General features: G+C 36.3%; 1 long non-coding RNA gene across 1 annotated transcript in view; it reads left to right on the top strand.

The window, feature by feature from the left end:
- Positions 1-384: 384 nt before the first annotated feature.
- The window catches only part of LOC145683480 (uncharacterized), a 102,535-nt gene continuing 82,316 nt past the window's right edge, over positions 385-20,603 (top strand). The window contains exons 1-2 of the long non-coding RNA XR_014131119.1: positions 385-447; positions 5,623-5,704. This is a non-coding gene — a long non-coding RNA (uncharacterized LOC145683480). The remainder of the gene's footprint in view (positions 448-5,622; positions 5,705-20,603) is intronic.

Below are 20,603 nucleotides of genomic sequence, written 5' to 3' on the forward strand. Positions count from 1 at the left end.
AAATGAGAGAGAATAAAAATTTAAATCGAGATTAATTGTTGATATTTACATACCAAGAGACTAGAATACAAAGAAAAGCTAATAATCATAGATATTTTTATGATCAATTGTTTTACATGTTTCACAAGACAGGAATGATTATCAGAACTAATTTCGATTCATATAAATGAAACTATGATTATGAAATATAATTCAATATGCACCATGTATTCTGTATTTCAGAGATAACTTTCAATCTTTTGATTGGTATAACATTCCTGCATTGTATTAGGTAAAAATCAATAAGTCTTTTTATAAGTTTATTTTGATATGTAGCCGTTAAATCCTTTATACTAACATGGAAAATTACATATAAGATGCTCCTTATCAGTTTCAGTCAGCAAAATGAGCGGTAAACAGCCAATGTTCTTGGTGCTTCTGTTACTTTCTTTCTGTCTTGTTGAGAAGGTAATTATATACATATAATTTACAGATCATTAATAGTAGGTTGTCGAAACTAAGACTATGGTAATAATTGTATACATGTATCAGCTTGAAAATTTGACAATTTTAAGTATATCATTAAAATATATATAATATGTAGATAAATCTCTCTCTCTCTCTCTCTCTCTCTCTCTCTCTCTATATATATATATATATATATATATATATATATATATATATATATATATATATATATATATATATATATATATATATACTCTGAGGGAAGAACATAGACTGAAAGTATTTGAGAATAAGATGCTGAGACGAATATTCGGACCCAAGAGGAACGGGGATGGGGAATGGCGGAAATTTCATAACAAGGAACTACATAATTTATATGGTTTACCCAACATTGGTAGGGTCGTCAAGTCTAGGAGGCTTAGGTGGGCGGGTCATGTAGCTAGAATGGAAGAAAGTAGAAACGCTTTCAAAGTCTTGACTGGAAGACCAGTCGGAAAACGACCATGAGGAAGACGTAGGCGCAGATGAGAGGACAATATTAAGATGGATCCTTGCAGAGATTGGAATACAAAGTAGAAACTGGATGCAGTTAGCTAAGGATAGAAGTCAGTGGAGAGCTTTTGTGAACGCGGCATTGAACCTCCGGGTTCCATAGGCCATAGAGTTATATATATAGTTTCATATAGCACTTAGCACTAGGCAAATTAGCTGAAACTGAATAACTTAAAGACACAAAGAAAACAACAAAAACATAAAACAAAAAATACAAAAAAGGTTCAACGCTCAATATAAAAGAATAAAATACAAAAAAGAAAGGTTCAACTGTGAATATACAAAGTTCTCATCAACTGAGTTCTAAAATTTCTCTCAGAAGTAAAAATGTTATATCCAGCTGACAATATATTATAATCGTGCTCTAGCCTGTAAAACAAGAAGCGTTTCACAATCGATAACCTAGGTATCTCATAAATTAGCAAGTTGAGAGAGCGAGTTCGCCGCTGAGGAACACGGAAGTTAATTTCCGATAGTAAAAATTCATAATCAGTTTTGTCATTGATGATCTTATACAGGTAAAGTATATCAGCTCCGCGGCGTCGTTTGTCAAAGAAACGTAAAGACATTAGTTCTTGTTTCGAGTAATTACGGAACTCGGGAGTTCTGAATCTAACTATAGCAAGAAACAAGTTTAATACAGAGTCAATGAGAGATAGATTAGTAGGAATTGACATATTCCATACAGGTGAACAATATTCAATAATTGGAGAATTAAAAGCCTTATAAAGCATTGTAAGGGCAGGAAGACCTTGTATTTCCTTAAGTCTGTAAAGTAGACTAAGTAGTTTCAAAGCTCTAAATGATAGGCAGAGGAGAGTTTCTCATGAAGGACAACACCTAGATCTTTGTGAGACGAAACACATTTTATAGGTACATTGTTAATATTATATATATATATATATATATATATATATATATATCGAAGCACACTCTTTTTAAGGATATAGAGATCGTACTACCTTTATTGGGATTTAGAGACAGATTCCAGGTAGAGTGACACGTTCTTCTCTCCCTGAGAGATAACAATCTAGGAAAGAGAGGAGCCTACCATGAATGTTATATCTATTGTAGAGTTTGTAAAGAAGCAACTTGTTTATGGTGTCAAATGCCTTTGATATATCAAAATAAACTACATCTGGCTGGGAGCTAGCCATGAATTTTTGAGCCGCATTAGTGACTAAGGCTGACAAATTTGTAAGACACGAGCGTTCAGGTAGGAAACCATGCTGAAAACTAGTTTTAAAAGTTTGACAAAGCTGTACACTCTAACTACTTTCTTACAAAGAATCGACACAGAGGAGACAAGAGAAATAGGTCTATAAGATGAAACTTTGTTTTCTATCTCCAGATTTTGGGATAGGCATGATATTGGCAGCCTTCCACAGATTGAGAAAGATACCTTCCGAGAAATATCTATTGAATAACAACGATAAAGAGTTAGCAAGTGAGTGCACTATGTTAGAGAGAAAAATAGTACTGATATCGTCTGGACCAGAAAAACGGAGATAAGATAGTGAAGAAATTGTTGATTTGACTTGGTTAGTGGAGGTTTTAATTGTAGTTAGTGAGAGCAAACACACAGATTGGAAGTTAGGTAAAGAGGAGGAAGTCCCAAGCTTAGAAAAGCTATTGCAGAAGTACTCAACGAAAGCAGCAGATCTGTGCTTCCCATCGAAGATATTTGAGTTGTAGTCTATTTCTTGAGATATTCGTTGTTGTTGCCTCCGGGAGTTTATGAGAGTCCGAAAGTTATTTGATTCAAAAGTGATTTGACATGATAGATTTTCGACATATTTCTTATATTTCATGCGAAGGAGATATTTCGAATGTCGGCTAATGTTCAAAAAGACCTATGGGCTTGTTTACTCGGAAACTGCTTCCACAGCATCCAAGTGCGGAGTTTATTTCGAAGAACAAAACGAGCTTCTGCATCAAACCACGGAATGGGAATGGGCCAATTGGTATGGGAACTGACGGGGCCGTTTCAGTTTTGGCGGGACAAAGTCTTTATCAACTGCAGAAATAATATCCTTAAAAAGTGTGACCGCATCGTTGATATTACCATTATTCAGTATACACCAAGGAATTGATTCAAGGGCGTGATTTATACTGTTCCACGATACTTTCTTCCACAACCAAATAAACTGTTTAGGCTCGAAGCTGTTGTTTTTCGATGACGGCTAGATAAAGGAGTATCGACGTCCAAAGATTCATGATAAAATGAAAACAAATTTCTGCGTGAAGTGATGTCAAGTTCATTAAGAGAGGAGACCACATAATCAAAAATATTCTCGCGACGAGTAAAAAATAGGTTAAATTGAATGGCCCCTAAACCTTGGATAAACATATCTAAAACCAGTCGTCGCTAGGACATTTGTCTACACCAGTCCTTGGGTCAATCCATTCTATTGATAAATTAAAGTCACCAAAAATAACAATATCGCATTCATTAAGGGCTTCAAGCACAGCATCTCTATAATTCTCACGCATAGAAATGGGAGAGTTTGTATGCGGTCTATAGTAACAGACAATCAATAGTTTTTTCCTGTTGTAAGTTTAATTTCAACCCATATTATTTTACAGTTTGTAGCTAGATTAGTGCTTAAATTACACTCCGATTTAGTGTTCACATAAATCATAACACCGCCACCACGACTTCTTCGATCATTACTATAGATGTTAAAATATGAGTCTATGGGAAGTTCACTGTTATCAACTTTTTCATTTAGCCAGGTTTCAGTGAAGATCAAACAGTCATAACTAATTAATTCACTTATATGTATTGTGCAATCGGCCAATTGGTTTTCAACGCTTTGTAAATTCTGATAATACACCGAGAACACAGGAACACTTGCTAAAGGGCCAGGATTTAATTCGCTATCACCAGTCAGAAGAACTAAGACCAGAAGATGGATAATAGGATGTATGGATTTCTTAACTGTAAGTGATTTTGAAGTATTTCTTCCTGGCACAAGTCGGAAGTCTTTTACCATATCGTAAGTTGAAGTTAGTAGCTTTCTATGTCCAAACTCCCAGCGCTCAACAGAAACTGTAGCATAGTCAGCCGTATTCGCCTTTTGTTTAATTAGTAGTACTATGAAAAAATAAAAGGATAATATAATAAAACTTGATTCCAGTGATTTGAAACCTATAAAGTTTAGTCTCGTGCATTCCGGAGAATTGACTAGCAACACGTCCATGTCTGGTAACATTGTACCCATACTGCACCAACAAGAAGGAACTATGGTGGCACCCTTGTCCAGTAAAAGAAGGACATCATAACACAAAAGATATATATTGTAACTCAAATCATGCATAAGACTCGGACATGACTAAATAGTTCAATAACCACTGTTATGTTTGTATTTTTATAAATACAAACATATGTATTTTAACTTCAGTTAAAAAATTACAAACACTTAAACTTTTCAGGTGAGTAAATCACATGCTCAAGCACTACTAACTGAACGTCGCGTTTCACTGGAAATTGAATTTGCACTGTTCGAAAATACACAACACTGAGTTATTGCCAGAACGTTCCTCCAAATCGCTACGTATTTATAACCTGTTGTACATACGCTATTCTTGGTTAAAGTCAAGCAATTCCACAATATAAATAAGAAACTACGCTAGCTATTCGGTGTTGATGGATTATATATATATATATATAAAGAGAGAGATATTTGTCTGCATAGCCCTATTAAATATATTTTAATGATGTATTTAAAATTGTAAAATTTTGAAGCTCTATGTGTACGGAATTATTATCATAGTCTTATTTCTTACAACCTACTATTAAGGACCTGCAAAATAAATTTATAACAAAATTTGATTAGGAAGAAATCTGTGCAGTGAAAATAATTGAATTATTCAAATAATTAATGTTGCAACAGATTTTATCAACTTATATTTGGTTCAAGTGAATAATACAAGTGAAGCATCATAGTTCTTGTCGTTATTATTATAATGTATAAAATCAAGTCAAACTATGCATACTTGAGCTTGGTTACGATGGAATACTTCAATTTTTTTTGATATAGATAAACTGTTACTTTTGTAAAATATTGTTTGTTGTACAATGTAACTTCCCAATAAATATCCCTCATAGAAGAAATGATGGTGGCATACAACATTCTGAGGAAACAAATTGATATTTTCTCATTATAGAGATCATGAAATGTTTATTACACCTAACGTTGTGACCAAATTTTCTATAGTTATGATGAATTAAAAAGTTGCATTTCCAATATTTAAAGTAAATATTATCCACTATAACATGGAAATTTTTAAAACTCTAATTCTTTTCAGCCAAATTGTTTTCTTACCATTATGTTGAATGAATAAGGAAAACTAATGTCATATATAATTTCAAAGAGATAGTGTTTTAAAGTTGACTATCATTATTGTTTAACGGTGTTTCTAAATACGTATGTTGGTATTACAGTATAATTTTGATATAGCACATTAGCATTATGTGTTTCATGATGCAAAGAAGTTAGCTACAGAGAAGTTTTGTAAATGTTTGATTTTCAAATGTTTAGTATAAATCACTCATTTCTAATCTCATAACTGATAAGTCAATTTCCTCATATTACATAAGTATCCACATATTAATTCTAGGTAATAACAAAGGACTTAGATGTGTATAAACTTTCATTTCAAATGCCGAAGAGTTTGAACTTCAGACGTAAGGCTAACAGACGTAAGTATCGATTTTATTAACTAATTATTACTTATCAAATCACGCAAGGTATCTCATAAATGTTTTTATTCATTACCTTTTCGTTACCCGGAGAGGTAAACAATTCCAAGGTTTATCAATAAATATTTAATTTGAGTGCTTTTCCATCACTGTTAACGCTGGTAATGAAATTGATACACACATGTTACATAATGATAACTACATATAGACAGAAGAGACAATAATTAATGTAAATACATGTTTATGTATTGCCTTAAGACATGTTTAATGATTTACCAAAGAAATTACACCACAGCAAAGAAGTTGTACATTTAATAATTATGCACACCAGAATGTTGTAGAATATTTATATGTAGCTTGCAAATTGCCTGTGATTTTAACTAAGTAATTATTGAAAGATTTGCATTAAAGTATTTTCAAAATATAGGTTTTATACGAAGGCCACTGGAAAAGTTTCTGTAATCTACTACTAACAATGACACTATTATTCCGGTATTACAATATTCGGAAGAATATATGATCTTTAAAGTTCAATAGTTGGTTTAAGAATATTTATTTATTTTAAAGCAGTTTGAAGAAGTAGGTACGCACGACAAACGGAAATGTTTTCCGTAACACGATCGAGAAATCATTTTTTAAGGTTTCAAATGTAGTTCAACACTGAAAACAAGGCATTATGGGACTACACTATTTGACTTTTGGGAATAAAGTACCATCCAATAGGACTGTTTACGAATGTTGGTTCGAATTCCAGCATGCCCGCACTATTCTCAGTGATGAATCGTGAATGTGGTTCACCCACATCTGTACTTGGCATAATGTTGATGTTGTTCAGAAACAGACTCTGTCAATTGATGTAAACAAAATGCTCAAAAAAGCTGAGGCAAGTCAAATTCGATGTATTACATCGTTAGAGGAGCGCAGCTTAAATATATTCATACGAACCAGAAACATAACAATAATTTACTATGGATGTTTTAACGTAAAACGAAATCAGCAAAATTGTTCGTTTAAGTAGTGCTACCAAGCAAATGATTGCTTGTTTCTTCGGGCATGTGACAACCATTGCTGAATGACTTTAAATGCTTAGAAGTATATAACAATTTGTTTCCCATAAGATATTGAACTGCGTAAAACACATCAAACCAATGCAACATTTCTAGCTTCGACAATACCAATTCCGACTTAGTTCACCAAACTATTATTCTTTCGTCCAGTAAAATATTGCATTAATGACTCATTGTTGATACTCCCTTGATTTATCGTAATACACTAATGCAAATAACTGGGCGAGTGGTTCATTGGTGCGAGCGAGTTTCTAATATCACTATTAAAATAACCGAAGTTAAGTAAATGATTTCTATTATGAGATGTAGGCTACTAGCTTTTTCCTTGGGCTAGTAAAATGTTGTTACTTATTTGCATCTTTGGTTTAATGACTTATTTTTATTCAAACAAATGAATACCAAGTTCTGTGGTGAGTGATTTGTATTGATTGAAGGGGCTATTGCCGCATTTCGAACAGCAGTGGCTGACGTAGCAGCCTCAGAGTGTACCGCTATTTTTAGAAGTTATGCATTGATTTCAAAATCGAATTCAATATATGTACAAGTTTCTTGATCCTAAAGGTGAATATGTCGATAATCAACTTTCGAGAAGTCAATTTTCAGAATTTCACATGTCTTCTTTTTATCATATTGATTACAGACACACTTCCAGAAACCTTTGTGTAATTACTGTGTAGCTATAGATCTGTCTTCCTTCTTTAGTTTATACATATAATAAGACTAGTGATACAATTTTAATACATATTGTCTTGAAACGTTTGGATCACTATCAAATGTAGGGGGTAAACTAATATTCTGCTAATTTATTGACTTTAAGTAAAATTAAGGGTTTTACTCTTATTTCCACTTACAAAACTTCTATCCTTGGTACAACATAATGATGGACTAAATTATTATGTATGAAATTCAGTAAAACGAGAGCATCAACATATCATTTCCCACAATAATCGTTCTAATTATCTAACTTCCTTTGCTAAAATAGAAATGTTATTCTTGTCATATTTAAAACTATTGTGCAGTCACCCCTTGTCGGTCTGAGAACTCAGATAGTGCGCTTATAAATAATGTAATTGGGGATGTCAGAACTGACAAGTTGCGCCCAGGATTTTGTACACATTGAACTTGATAGAGCGTAAGGCACGGGATCAGACCTGGGTTGCATTTAAATAAAATCAAACATATGCAAAAGAAATAGATTGTGATGTCGATGGGGTTGAAAGGGGTGAGAAGGGAGCAACTTTTAGGACAGGTTAACCTACTTGCACTTACTTATAGATTTGGATGTTGCCTTTTTGACGATTCTTCCCGTGGGCTGACGTCCGTCCATCTCTCTGTTTGGGTGGCTGGTCGTCCAAGTAAACAAGGGTTAAGAGTTAGCGAAACCCGGACAGGAAAACCAACTTTACGAAGACCGCAAGTTTAGTCAGAGTCGAAACTTCTTTTCAGAAAACAATTCATCGTCGTTAACAGCTATGTAACGTTAGCTGAAACAAAAGTGCTCTTTAAGACAGAGCAAGGCTAAATTAGCCGTAAGTTTCAAAATGAAGTTCGCGGTCTACATCTTAACTCTTTTCTAATCCCATGTCGACTGTCTCTTCCAAAAGTCTCTCACTCGTTTTGTTTAGCGTCCCTTCCGGGATCATATCCTCAGTCATTAACTATGTTTTCCGTCTAGATGAAAAAGTGCGTGCTCGTAGATTAACCAAAGTAAGGTGATGGTAGGAATGCGGACGGGGAAGCAATCTGTTGTTTTTATTAATTGAAAAATTACAAATGTAAGAAGTAAATGACAGACAGCAATAAGACTTCCTAGTAGGAAAGGCAAATGAACTTAGAAAAAAATTCGAAAAGTGATTTAACTTTAAATGAATGGTTATCCTTTTCACTGTAATGCTTTTTTAAAATAAAATGTCCCATAGTTCAAATTAAAATAATTTGTCATGTGTCTAAATACACATATCTTCACATCCCCCCTGAAATCAAAGTCCAGAATGAAAACATTTCGGAGACAAACAAAAAAATCATTTCTTAGTTTTTCTAATAAAAAAAACAATAGCATCTTTGTAGCTCCATTCAGTCTTCATAATAAAGACATAGCAGAAAATATAGTCTGGAAAGAATTATATGGTGAGAAATGATGAGTACAGCATAAATTTTCACCCACTAACACAGTTGATAGCATAACAGTCAATGCCAAATGACGTAAACACAGCAACGTCGATGTTGTAAACACAGCATCACTAAGCACAAAATGTAGGTCTGGAAATCACAAGTACAATGTCCTAACACATCACATAACTGGAAAGTTCATTCAGTACAAGTAGATTATAGGAGTATGGTAGACAGGTTTATAATGCTAACATCACAAAAATTGGGGAATACAGTCAATGACTGCCCAAAACACGTAAGATATGAGAGTAGGGACAATAATTGGACAAAACAATGGAATGAATAAAATCGACGAAAAATCAGGGGGAAATGCAAAAGTAATAACTAAACCATAATCCATACGTATATATCTATATATAGTAAATAAAAACTCCAATCCCAATAAAATTGTAACACTATGATCAAAATAATCATTACGCGGTAGAAGAAAAATTAATCTATCTACCCATGAAAAGAACAGATAAAACAACACAAAAGAATGTTGATTTCAGGTTTTAGAAAAACGAATTGTGGAGAATTTAGTTCCACAATGTCCGACGTATTGGCAGAGTTATAGCCCTCTGCACTGGCTATTAAAACCTTAAAGAAATCAACATGAGAGACTATTACCAAACACATTCCTAAATCCCTAACTAACATAAAAGAGAAAAAAATCTTCTTTCTTGTACAAAAGTAAAAGTACATATACCCACAGGAAAATGTGGAATCAAGTCAATTCTTCAAATATACAGAAATATATATCATATAAGGCACAAATCTTCGTTGTACATAAATTCCAAGTCATCTTCATGATTAAATACGTAAGTTTACTATGTACACTGCAGGCAATGAAAAGTTAATCATTCAAAAAGATCACTAAAATCACACAAGAGGTTATAACAGTGTATATTCCTTTGAAAAGAATACATTGACTGAATATATTCCCAATAACTAATAACAAATCGTAGGATCAAATAAAAAATCCAGGGAAAGAAAAACTTCATTCTTCTTTACATCCACATTTGGGTCATAAAATGCATCTTGAAAATTGCAAAAAAAAAAAAAAAACGTAGGAATTCCTTCATCATCACTATCATGACATAGAGAGCATATAAATATCAATTCACAGTTGCATCTATCTCCCTTGTTTTCTTCTGCTAAGCATGGTGTATCAATGAGATGTTGATTTGGCGCCTAGATACTAATTTATTCAGTTTATAAGCTATTAATAAGATGACCAAGAAAAAGAACGTGTTCTACAAAGTTAACCAACGGTTCTAAGTAACTGAAGAAACAATGATGTCTATATGAATACCCCTTTTTCTCCTTCTTTTCGTTGTAATTGTTATTGCCGGCAAGACTTAGAAACACAAACAAACCAAAACAAATTCCATAATGATATGGCCAGTGTCAAAACAAAATTCGTCAGCAACTTCACAGATGTTCCTAATCCATCAAATCTTTCTTTGAGAACCGTCTTCTTTTTTTCCTCTTTTTTTTTAAAAAAACTCCATTTGAGAGAAACAGCTTCCGCTTCTTTTCCTTCTTCCAAAAGAAAATACACAGGTAAAAGACGCTGATGGAGATCCCAATTCTCCTTGTCGAAAATACACAATACAATACCGTTGTGTGCATATGCTCCTGAGTCTTACCTGGTCTCAGGGCACAGCGCACATTAAACGTTCTTGTCAAGATGAGGTTTCCGTACCTTCAACCTAGAACGTATCTTCATTTTTAAGTTATTGGGAGAGCATTCTGGGTGAATGAAAAGGTACACAGTTTCGAGGAGGAAATGTGCGAGCAGAAAGGAAATATTCATTCACAGCAAAGGCAATGTGTGAGGCTTTAATGCGAGTGCCTTTGTTTCTTAAAACGAATCTAATTTGAAATTTAATTCCCGACAAAATTTTGGGTTGGTGTTAGATTGGAAACAACACAGCCTAAAAGGAAACATTCAGATATGAGAGCAGGATGGAGAATGTATGTATAGAAACTGCAACTTACTCGGATTTGCCAATAAATGAATACTACTTACGGCTTTGGTTCCAACCATTCCAGTTCGTAGTAGTCTGTATTAACACACACACTAGCACTTCACTAATACTCAGTTCCTGAAGGTTGTTAAGTGACACTAGTCCGAAAAATGAAGTGGGAAGGTCTTTAGTCCATCAAGCATCTAGATTGATTGTAGATTAACTCTGGGCGACGACCAATTATGAGTCTGGACTCCAGCATCGTAGACAGCTAGGCAATTATCTCTTCCTTCTTTTGGGTATGGACGAAGTTTTCGATGATTTTCCCTCTTTTGGGAGGACCACGAGGGTGTCTTCTAAGGATCTGAAGTACCCTAAAAGTTTATGATAGTCCTTTTATCATTTTAGGTATTTTCTTCTTCAGATTCGTATATGTTTGGATAACAAAATAACACAAAGCGGAGTAGCTCGCGCACAGAGGTGTTGCGAGTTTGAAATACCGAGGAAAAAGGCTTAGTATTACAAGTCCTTGCTTCTATTTGTAAGTTCGCTCGGCGTTGTTCGAAGGATCTGGCGTCCCTATCTCAGCAAATCAATTGCCTGTGATGAGAACGTTCTCTTCAGTGTGTTTCCATCTTATGTCTGCAGTTTCCTTGTGTGTTTTTTTTTCTATTCTGCTCTATCTGCATGTTTGCTTCCAGCTAATGTTGAATTATTGCAAGCTAATTGCATGAGACGCGAAAAGAAATCGTTTCTATGCAATGTAAAATTAAATTTAGAATTATCGCGTATCTTTATTTCCTTTTTACTCTTTTCTGATTTATTTTGTATTCCTTTTAGAAATTACAAATTAGATCTGTTTTACGCTCCCTCCGCGAAGTTGCAATTTTCTCAAATACAAAATTGAAAACTTGAAAATATGCAATACGGAGTAAAACAAAAAAAAAATGAGTTTCTGAAACATAACAAAGTGAATGAAACTTGAATTTAAAACAAAATTGAAACATATACATATGTGAAAATTTAAACTCAAAATAAGGGCGAATTAAAATGGAAAGCCCTGTATATCATTCAGGTTGTAAACACGTAAATTGAGTGCAAGGCTAACTATGACATAAACATACAAGAAGCAAAATCAAAACATAAATGCAAATATTGAATATAAAATCAAATCTCAAAGTAATGAAAAGTATTAAAATTGCATAAAATAATAATGCATGAATCTGGAAATGAATTCCTAAAATTGCATAATATATGTATCATTCAATAATCAAAAGGAAATTGAAAAGTAAACATTAAATGAACATAAAATATATGCGTAAGGTACGACAAAATTTTAAATCAATGTACCTGAAATGAAAATTATATGAGTACATAGTTAAATTCTCAGCAAGCACTACGTAGTTATGGATAATGAATATAACCAACTAAAAGAAAATGCAAAATGAGTTTAAAATCAATCAAACTAAAAGAACATGTAAATAAAGTGAAATCATATTCGCTTCTATAGTCCTGTGTTACATGAACACACTCAAAACACGAATCCTACACAAATGGAGTAAAAGTAATTCGCTGTTAAGTGCAAAATGTCAATGTCATTTTGTATATTACTGTAGCACTGAAAATCAAGTCTCTATTAAGGAGATTCAATGTCTGTTTGAGGAACTAACATATTTCTTATTAGTAATCATTTAAAGACAAGAATCCTCAAAATCAAATTACAGTTTCTTATAAGGAGAGGAGGGATTTAAATGCTAAGATGTTTCCACTCCGTCACTGTGTCAAGGGCAACATATGACAAGATAAATAAATGCGCATGCGCTGCATCAAGAGAGGAGGAGCACGGTAGTGCTGCATGGAGAGAAAATGATGCGATACATGTGTGTGTGTATAACAGCAAACAGATCATCACACATGGGTATCTAATCAACTTCCTGTGATAAACATGCGCTGCTACAAATTAAGCATATATATAGCGTAAATAAATGTTTCCTTAAAGCCCCATTATAAGGAGAGGGGAAGGGAAGGATTCCAAGGAAATCTAAAACAAATAAAACGCATAAAGTAACAAACGTTTTAGTCTCCCGTATACGAAGAGTATTAAAACGTATATGTAAATAAACAACGCGTAAACGTGGAATCGATTTTCCTATCATAACCTAAACAACAAGTAAAAATTAATACGCTAAGTAGTGTCAACAAACGTAAAACATTAAAAGGGTTATGGAAAATCCAAGTAGGGTTCGTAGAAAACGGCAGATTACCTATTTGAGTCGGCACCTTGTGAGACTTAAGTATTTATCTAAAAGCCGGCTAATATATATATATATAATAGGAGTTTCTGGTGAATATGCTTACAAAAGAACCAAAATCCTAAGAATAGCAAATTGGTCAGCGAGTCTGAATGGAAACGACCACAGACGAGTAAGGTTATTCACACGGAACGGAAACAAAAGGTAAGGATACAAACAAAAATCCTTAAGGAAAGAGTATCCGTATCCAACAGAAACAGACTCAAATGTATCCGCGGAATTCCAGAACAGGAACAACGTAAACACAACAGAACGAGGATCTACGAAGTTCACCGAGTACGTCCGAGTATCCACATGTGGAAGCAGAGCAGAATGACATGAGCAAATGACTAGCGGGAAGGTGCGATCCCTGTAAACTAACCTAAATAAACTAAAGCTACTGGGAACGAAAACTAAAAGACTGCGTAGGTATGTTCAAAATACCAGGGGTAAATATTCCAGTTAACGCGTCGTGAAACTACTGCGTTCCCAACATACTTGTTTGACTTGTCAAAAGTCGGTGACGTCGATTGGGATTGGGAAGTTTACTGTATGGCGTGCATTGACTACTGAGTGTGTCTAACACCCTTTTTACGTTATGCATGTGCCTTTTTTTTTTTTTTTTTTTTTTTGCAAAACTGGCGAATATGTAGGGTTGCGTATTCCGGTCTCTCAAAGGAGAAGAAAGAAAAGTCTGACTACAGGACCAGCCCGATAGACAAACGGGGATGTGCACAAAAGGAGAGGAAACGAGAGATACACAAACAAACATTCGCACAGTTGAGTTTCCGGTTTGCGTGATACAGTCGAGAGGTGTGTTCGGTAATGCCATAGTAGGACTCACATACGTACTAACAAAAGGATGCGCGCATTTGAGTAAGACTGATCACCATGTCATTCCTATTTAAATGTGCTCACGAGGATGACATGTAAGATTCATCTGGATATTGAAAGGTACGGAAAAGAACCTGACAACATATATATTTACGAAGTAAACTGAAGTATGAGAATGGAACCTCTATACATGATCAGTTTGCTCCTACCAGAGAATACAATGCAAGTGCCTATGTCATTCCCACATGGGATAATTATTAAACAAGTCGGGAAAGGAAGACAACGGAGAGCAAAACAAATTGTATAAGTGTATACAAAGTGGACAAAGGGCACGCGTGGTATACATCAAAAAGGGGAATAAATCGTACACGGTACCATCAAGGCAACCTAAGTGCACTCTGAAATTTATATCCCAAATGCAAATTTCGAATAGTCCAAAGTCTTCCAAACACGAAGTATAAAATCAGGTGACTGAACAAAATAACGAAAAAATTGATTCGCAAAGATGACATAAACGACCTAGGAGGTAAGGAATCGCATAAAGAAAGGGGAGCGCATAACCGATCAAAAATTGGGGTAAAAATTGGATCACAGATTACGGCGTATGATGTGATTCGAAGTAAACAAAGTAACAAAACTCAAAGAAAAGAACAAAGTCGAAACAGTGGCAAAAGTACGGTGTACTGAAGGAACTAGTAAATTTCGAAATGTTCAAAAGAACGTCAGTCTGAACAATTAAAAAATCGGAAGAATTGAAAATGAACGCGAAAAAAAATCAATCGAAATGAGTTTCAAAGAAAAATAGGTGTATGATCTGAAGAGTTTCGTAACATCCACAAAGTATTTGAAAAGAGGAACAACCAAGAGTAAGCCTGAATACCCTCACTACGAAATGTGAACGATGTACCTCCATACTAACGTGGCTGAACGTGTTATAATCGAAATGGTAAATTCCCTACGGTCATGTCGTATAACCTACGAGTAGGAAAACCTCCGAAAAATCCACGAGCTGAACCTGGTATAAGAATTGTCTAAATAAAATCACCCTACACGAGAATGACCAAGCATTCGAAAGTGTACAACTAGAGATGATTTAAAGACAAAAATAACCAGCCATGTCGTTGAACAAAGTATGTTAACCTCTCATGGAAATGTTTTCAGCTGAACCTGTAGATAACGGAATTAAGAACCTATTCGAATAACCGCCATGTCGTTACGAAGAAAACCAGACCAAACGTAAGAAAGACTACGAATGTGGGTAAGAGAGAACACTCGAAATGGAACCTTGCTTGGCAAGCGGGAACGGTTTTGGAACGCCACAATGGGTGGGAAATCCAAAGTTCACCTCCAAAACTGAAGGAACAGTTTGGGCTAGCATTGTGGTACCAAAGAAGGGTTATCTATTCACCACAGAATCAAGTCTTTCGAAGCCAATAAGAAAAAGGGGAATTTAGGAGGAACGGTTATGAACATTCTGAAAGATATTGCGCTTCAACATCGCGCGATTCCGCCATAGGATGTGATTCATTATAAGTCTTCATAACTTGAAGAAGGTCGACAGTGATGGAACGAATGCGAATAAATGCATAGACCAACAAACCTGCTAAAATGGCTATGAAAATGAATGCCAATGATAAAGCGGGATAAGTAACGATCGTAGAGTTGGACCAAGTTGGTAATTGACTATTAACTGACAAGTTACTAAGTTCGTAACTTAAAAGATCCAATTTCACTGTAAACTCGTCAAAATTAGCAGAAAAGTTGAAATTCGGCATTACAACAGGAATGACGGTATGATTAACGTCCAAGGGGGTTCTCGATTCTAAAAGAAAGGATCCAGCCATAAGGGTAGTAAAATTGTCATAAGGGAGAAATTGGGTCAAACCTTGTATTGCTGACATGTTCGTATAAAACGGTCGATTGTGAGAGCCCTTAATAAGGTGTACATCCAACAGAGATGTAAATAACAAACCAGCCAAGGTATAGCGATACACAAATTTCTCCGAAGTATGAACGGAACGAAATTCACAATTGGATGTAGAGTTGGACAACAATAAATCATTAATACAAAGCGAAGGATGTTCCGGAGAGACGACATCAATCTGACAAAGGAAGATATGACTATGCCATTGACAATGGGCCATATTTACAGTATAAAAATGGGTGTTATGCAGGTAAACAAATGGTGGTAAAACAAGAGATGTTAACGTGTTTCCAGATAAAACTCCGGTATTAACAATGGAATAGAGGTGAGCTATATCCGTGTGGGATACGAGAGGGATCTCCAATAGAATGGTAATTACATCATGGTCAAGGGAGTATTGTAATAAGGAGACCTTCGTAACGGAGTAAAACAAACCTATGTCCGAAAGGTATACAGTATCACGTAATTGTTTGTTTCCCTGTATGTATTGGCGAGCAACATGGGATGGCAACAAACGCATAGTTAAACGATTGGCATATATGTCTTCAAACATACGAATTATGTCTTCCCTAGTCAAGACATGAGTCAAATTAGCAATAAGGAAGCCTTCTGTATTCGCAAGATGACAATACAAGGCACCTAACGAAGACTGAGTTCCGGCCAAAGTCCGTCTAACAGTAAGGACAACATCATGCATGATAGAAATCTCCCTGTGAAGCGTACGTTTAAGAGAGTCTATTTCCGACGCTAAAATTTGATCATGTTTTTCTAAGGAGTTTACCACACCATTTATCAAGGGAATAACAGCCCTTTTCGTACGACGATTGGAACAAGTTAAGTCGTCTTGTTTTTCCGCGAGTTGAAAATGACAAGGGATTTGAGAAAGAATCCTATCACGAAATTCCCGATCCACTTCTCTATGAGACGACAAATGTCTATTCCAAGTGGGGCAACCAGACAATCGATAAGTTTGGAAGCCAAAATCCAAATGGATACGAACAGGTACAAAATAGGTGTTCGAATAAAGAAGGGCCAAGCCCTGGGATTGAAACACTGTTCCAAGAGATGGGAATGAATACTGCGCGGACAGCGGAACTGAGAAAGAACTACCAGTACTAACTATGAAGACAATTACACAAACAAGCAAGATGACATGCTTCATGATGATAAGAAGGTTATTCACCTAAAGCAAGTAAAAGTCTATGCGTCTGCACGTAACTCAGCTGAAGCTGACACGACAAAACGAGAGAATTGCAGGATATGGGTTAGACAGCATGAATATGGCATAGTAAACAATCGGGATAAAACTTACTCTAACTATAATGGTCTGTCTACGGATAACGTATTAAACATGGTCCTGAGTTCAGTGAAAACCTGGAGAAGTACAGACACCACAAAAATAGTGCGTACGCGGACGTCGAACTCGAGACGAGTTATCCATAGAAAAACTAGTGCGGCCAAGAAAAGGGGATCCAGGGGGGGCATGATAACGAAGTATCAGAACATCGCACAAAACCACGTTTAGGGCGTAAGGGCGACAACGACCAAAAAGTTGAGCGGGTTCGGACTCGTGCCCTGGCGGGGAATGAACGGGGAACCCCGGCCACAAAAACCAAGAGAATTGGGAGTGCGTCGTTCTAGTAAAAGAAACACTCTGATGTTCAGCCATAAACAAGGCGAAAATCCGTAAGGGCGAAGAGCCGTAAAAGTATACTAAAGACCCTAGGTACGAATGGCATTACAAAAGTAAGGTGCATACAAAGCACGGGTACCACGTTGTGGATAAATCGGGTTCAGCATCACGTTGTTTGTCCGCAGGACCACTACGGGAAAAGCGGGTTTCGGGCAATACGTTGTGAGCCTGTGGCCACAAGGGTACGAGCGGGGTGCGGCACCACGTTGTGAGTGAAGGACCACGGGTTCAAGTCCTAGCGGTAGAAGAGAGGTTGTCGGCACCACGGTTCGTGTAAATCGGGGTTTGGCATCACGTTGTGAGTAGACCGGGTTTCGGGATCACGATGTGAGCCAGCGGCCTCAAGTGTGCGAACGGGTTTCGGCACCACGTTGTGAGCCAGCGGCCACAAGTGTACGAGCGGGTTTCGGCACCACGTTGTGTGCATATGCTCCTGAGTCTTACCTGGTCTCAGGGCACAGCGCACATTAAACGTTCTTGTCAAGATGAGGTTTCCGTACCTTCAACCTAGAACGTATCTTCATTTTTAAGTTATTGGGAGAGCATTCTGGGTGAATGAAAAGGTACACAGTTTCGAGGAGGAAATGTGCGAGCAGAAAGGAAATATTCATTCACAGCAAAGGCAATGTGTGAGGCTTTAATGCGAGTGCCTTTGTTTCTTAAAACGAATCTAATTTGAAATTTAATTCCCGACAAAATTTTGGGTTGGTGTTAGATTGGAAACAACACAGCCTAAAAGGAAACATTCAGATATGAGAGCAGGATGGAGAATGTATGTATAGAAACTGCAACTTACTCGGATTTGCCAATAAATGAATACTACTTACGGCTTTGGTTCCAACCATTCCAGTTCGTAGTAGTCTGTATTAACACACACACTAGCACTTCACTAATACTCAGTTCCTGAAGGTTGTTAAGTGACACTAGTCCGAAAAATGAAGTGGGAAGGTCTTTAGTCCATCAAGCATCTAGATTGATTGTAGATTAACTCTGGGCGACGACCAATTATGAGTCTGGACTCCAGCATCGTAGACAGCTAGGCAATTATCTCTTCCTTCTTTTGGGTATGGACGAAGTTTTCGATGATTTTCCCTCTTTTGGGAGGACCACGAGGGTGTCTTCTAAGGATCTGAAGTACCCTAAAAGTTTATGATAGTCCTTTTATCATTTTAGGTATTTTCTTCTTCAGATTCGTATATGTTTGGATAACAAAATAACACAAAGCGGAGTAGCTCGCGCACAGAGGTGTTGCGAGTTTGAAATACCGAGGAAAAAGGCTTAGTATTACAAGTCCTTGCTTCTATTTGTAAGTTCGCTCGGCGTTGTTCGAAGGATCTGGCGTCCCTATCTCAGCAAATCAATTGCCTGTGATGAGAACGTTCTCTTCAGTGTGTTTCCATCTTATGTCTGCAGTTTCCTTGTGTGTTTTTTTTTCTATTCTGCTCTATCTGCATGTTTGCTTCCGGCTAATGTTGAATTATTGCAAGCTAATTGCATGAGACGCGAAAAGAAATCGTTTCTATGCAATGTAAAATTAAATTTAGAATAATCGCGTATCTTTATTTCCTTTTTACTCTTTTCTGATTTATTTTGTGTTCCTTTTAGAAATTACAAATTAGATCTGTTTTACGATACAATCTACGTTGTCCACATGATCCTCTAAAAATTTTCGTGTATTTAACAATGCAATTCTCGCAGCAGGTTCCTTAGGGAAATGAAATGCACCAGCAGCGATGCAAGGAAAAGCCACAGTTGAAAACTGATTTTTCAACAGAAAATCAAAACAATTGTTATAACAATTCTCCAAAGTCTTTTTATTTGCATCTCTGGGACCACACGTCAATAATATATGATCAGCGGAGAGATTATAGCCTGGAGCAATCTTCACTTGTCCTGGTTTTAAAGAACGTATTTTCTCGCTATCTTTACGAAATTGTTTTCCTACAGCCTCTTGAATACTTCGGTCTGCTCCTCCTAATGGAATAAGTAATTCATTCGTGGGGTTGAAAACAGTGTCAGCTTTAATCATAGCAATATCTCCTCGAAAAACACTGATTTGCTTGTCGATCGCAGAATTGGCACCAAACTTCGGTTTCAGACCGGAACAATTCTTCCCTGTTTCGGCCCAAGTGAGTAATTGGTTGGCAATCACAACCTCACGAAGATTCACAGATGGAAAATTTTCTTTCTCTATCATGTTCACCGCGGGATTAAAAATAATTTCATAGTGTTCTTCTTTTTCTTTCTCTCTCTTCTGTTTCTCCCCCTGCACTTCGGCACAGCAGGCATTCGCAGTAGCATCCTCAACAACGTCTTGTATATCCAAGTCAACGTCATCCTCTTCTCTCCCTTCCTCGTTTTCCTTCTCCTGTTTCTCGAAGTACTTATTCAATCTTTGTACTGCAAGCGAATCAGCCTTGAATCTTCCTCGCGCAGTCCTGAACTTAACAAAATAGGAATTTGAGTGGTCAATACCTTGAATGATTCCTGGACCAAAATAGCGTCCACTGAAAGCTCTGGTGGATCCTTTCTTCATGGTACTGTCCAAAATCCATACCTTGTCTCCGACTTTAGAATTGGGTTTCGAATGACGTTTGTCAAAATTTCGCTGCCGTCTTATGTCTCTGGAACCATTTATCATGGGCTTTGACTCGTATTTCTCCAAGTTGGCGTAAACGTTCAGCATTGTCCTGAAATTGACAGGGGGTGTCCAAAATTGCTTCGTGTAGCATCCTACATCTGAATCCATGCAAAAGTTCAAAAGGGCTGTATCCAGAGGATAAGTTGACAGTTACATTGTGGGCTAACACAACAAATGGTAGCAGTTCGACCCATTTTCCTTGATCCTTATTACACAACGCAGATTTCAGTCTCTGTTCAATGTTTCGGATAGCTATCTCAGTAGTCCCGTTAGCGTAATGAGCTTGAACATTTACAAATCGAATCTTAGCTCCAATCATTGCACATAA

The sequence above is a fragment of the Thermobia domestica genome, chromosome 4 (genome assembly GCF_964235325.1).
Source record: "Thermobia domestica chromosome 4, izTheDome1.hap1.1, whole genome shotgun sequence".
In the NCBI taxonomy this organism is placed as follows: Eukaryota; Metazoa; Arthropoda; class Insecta; order Zygentoma; family Lepismatidae; genus Thermobia; species Thermobia domestica.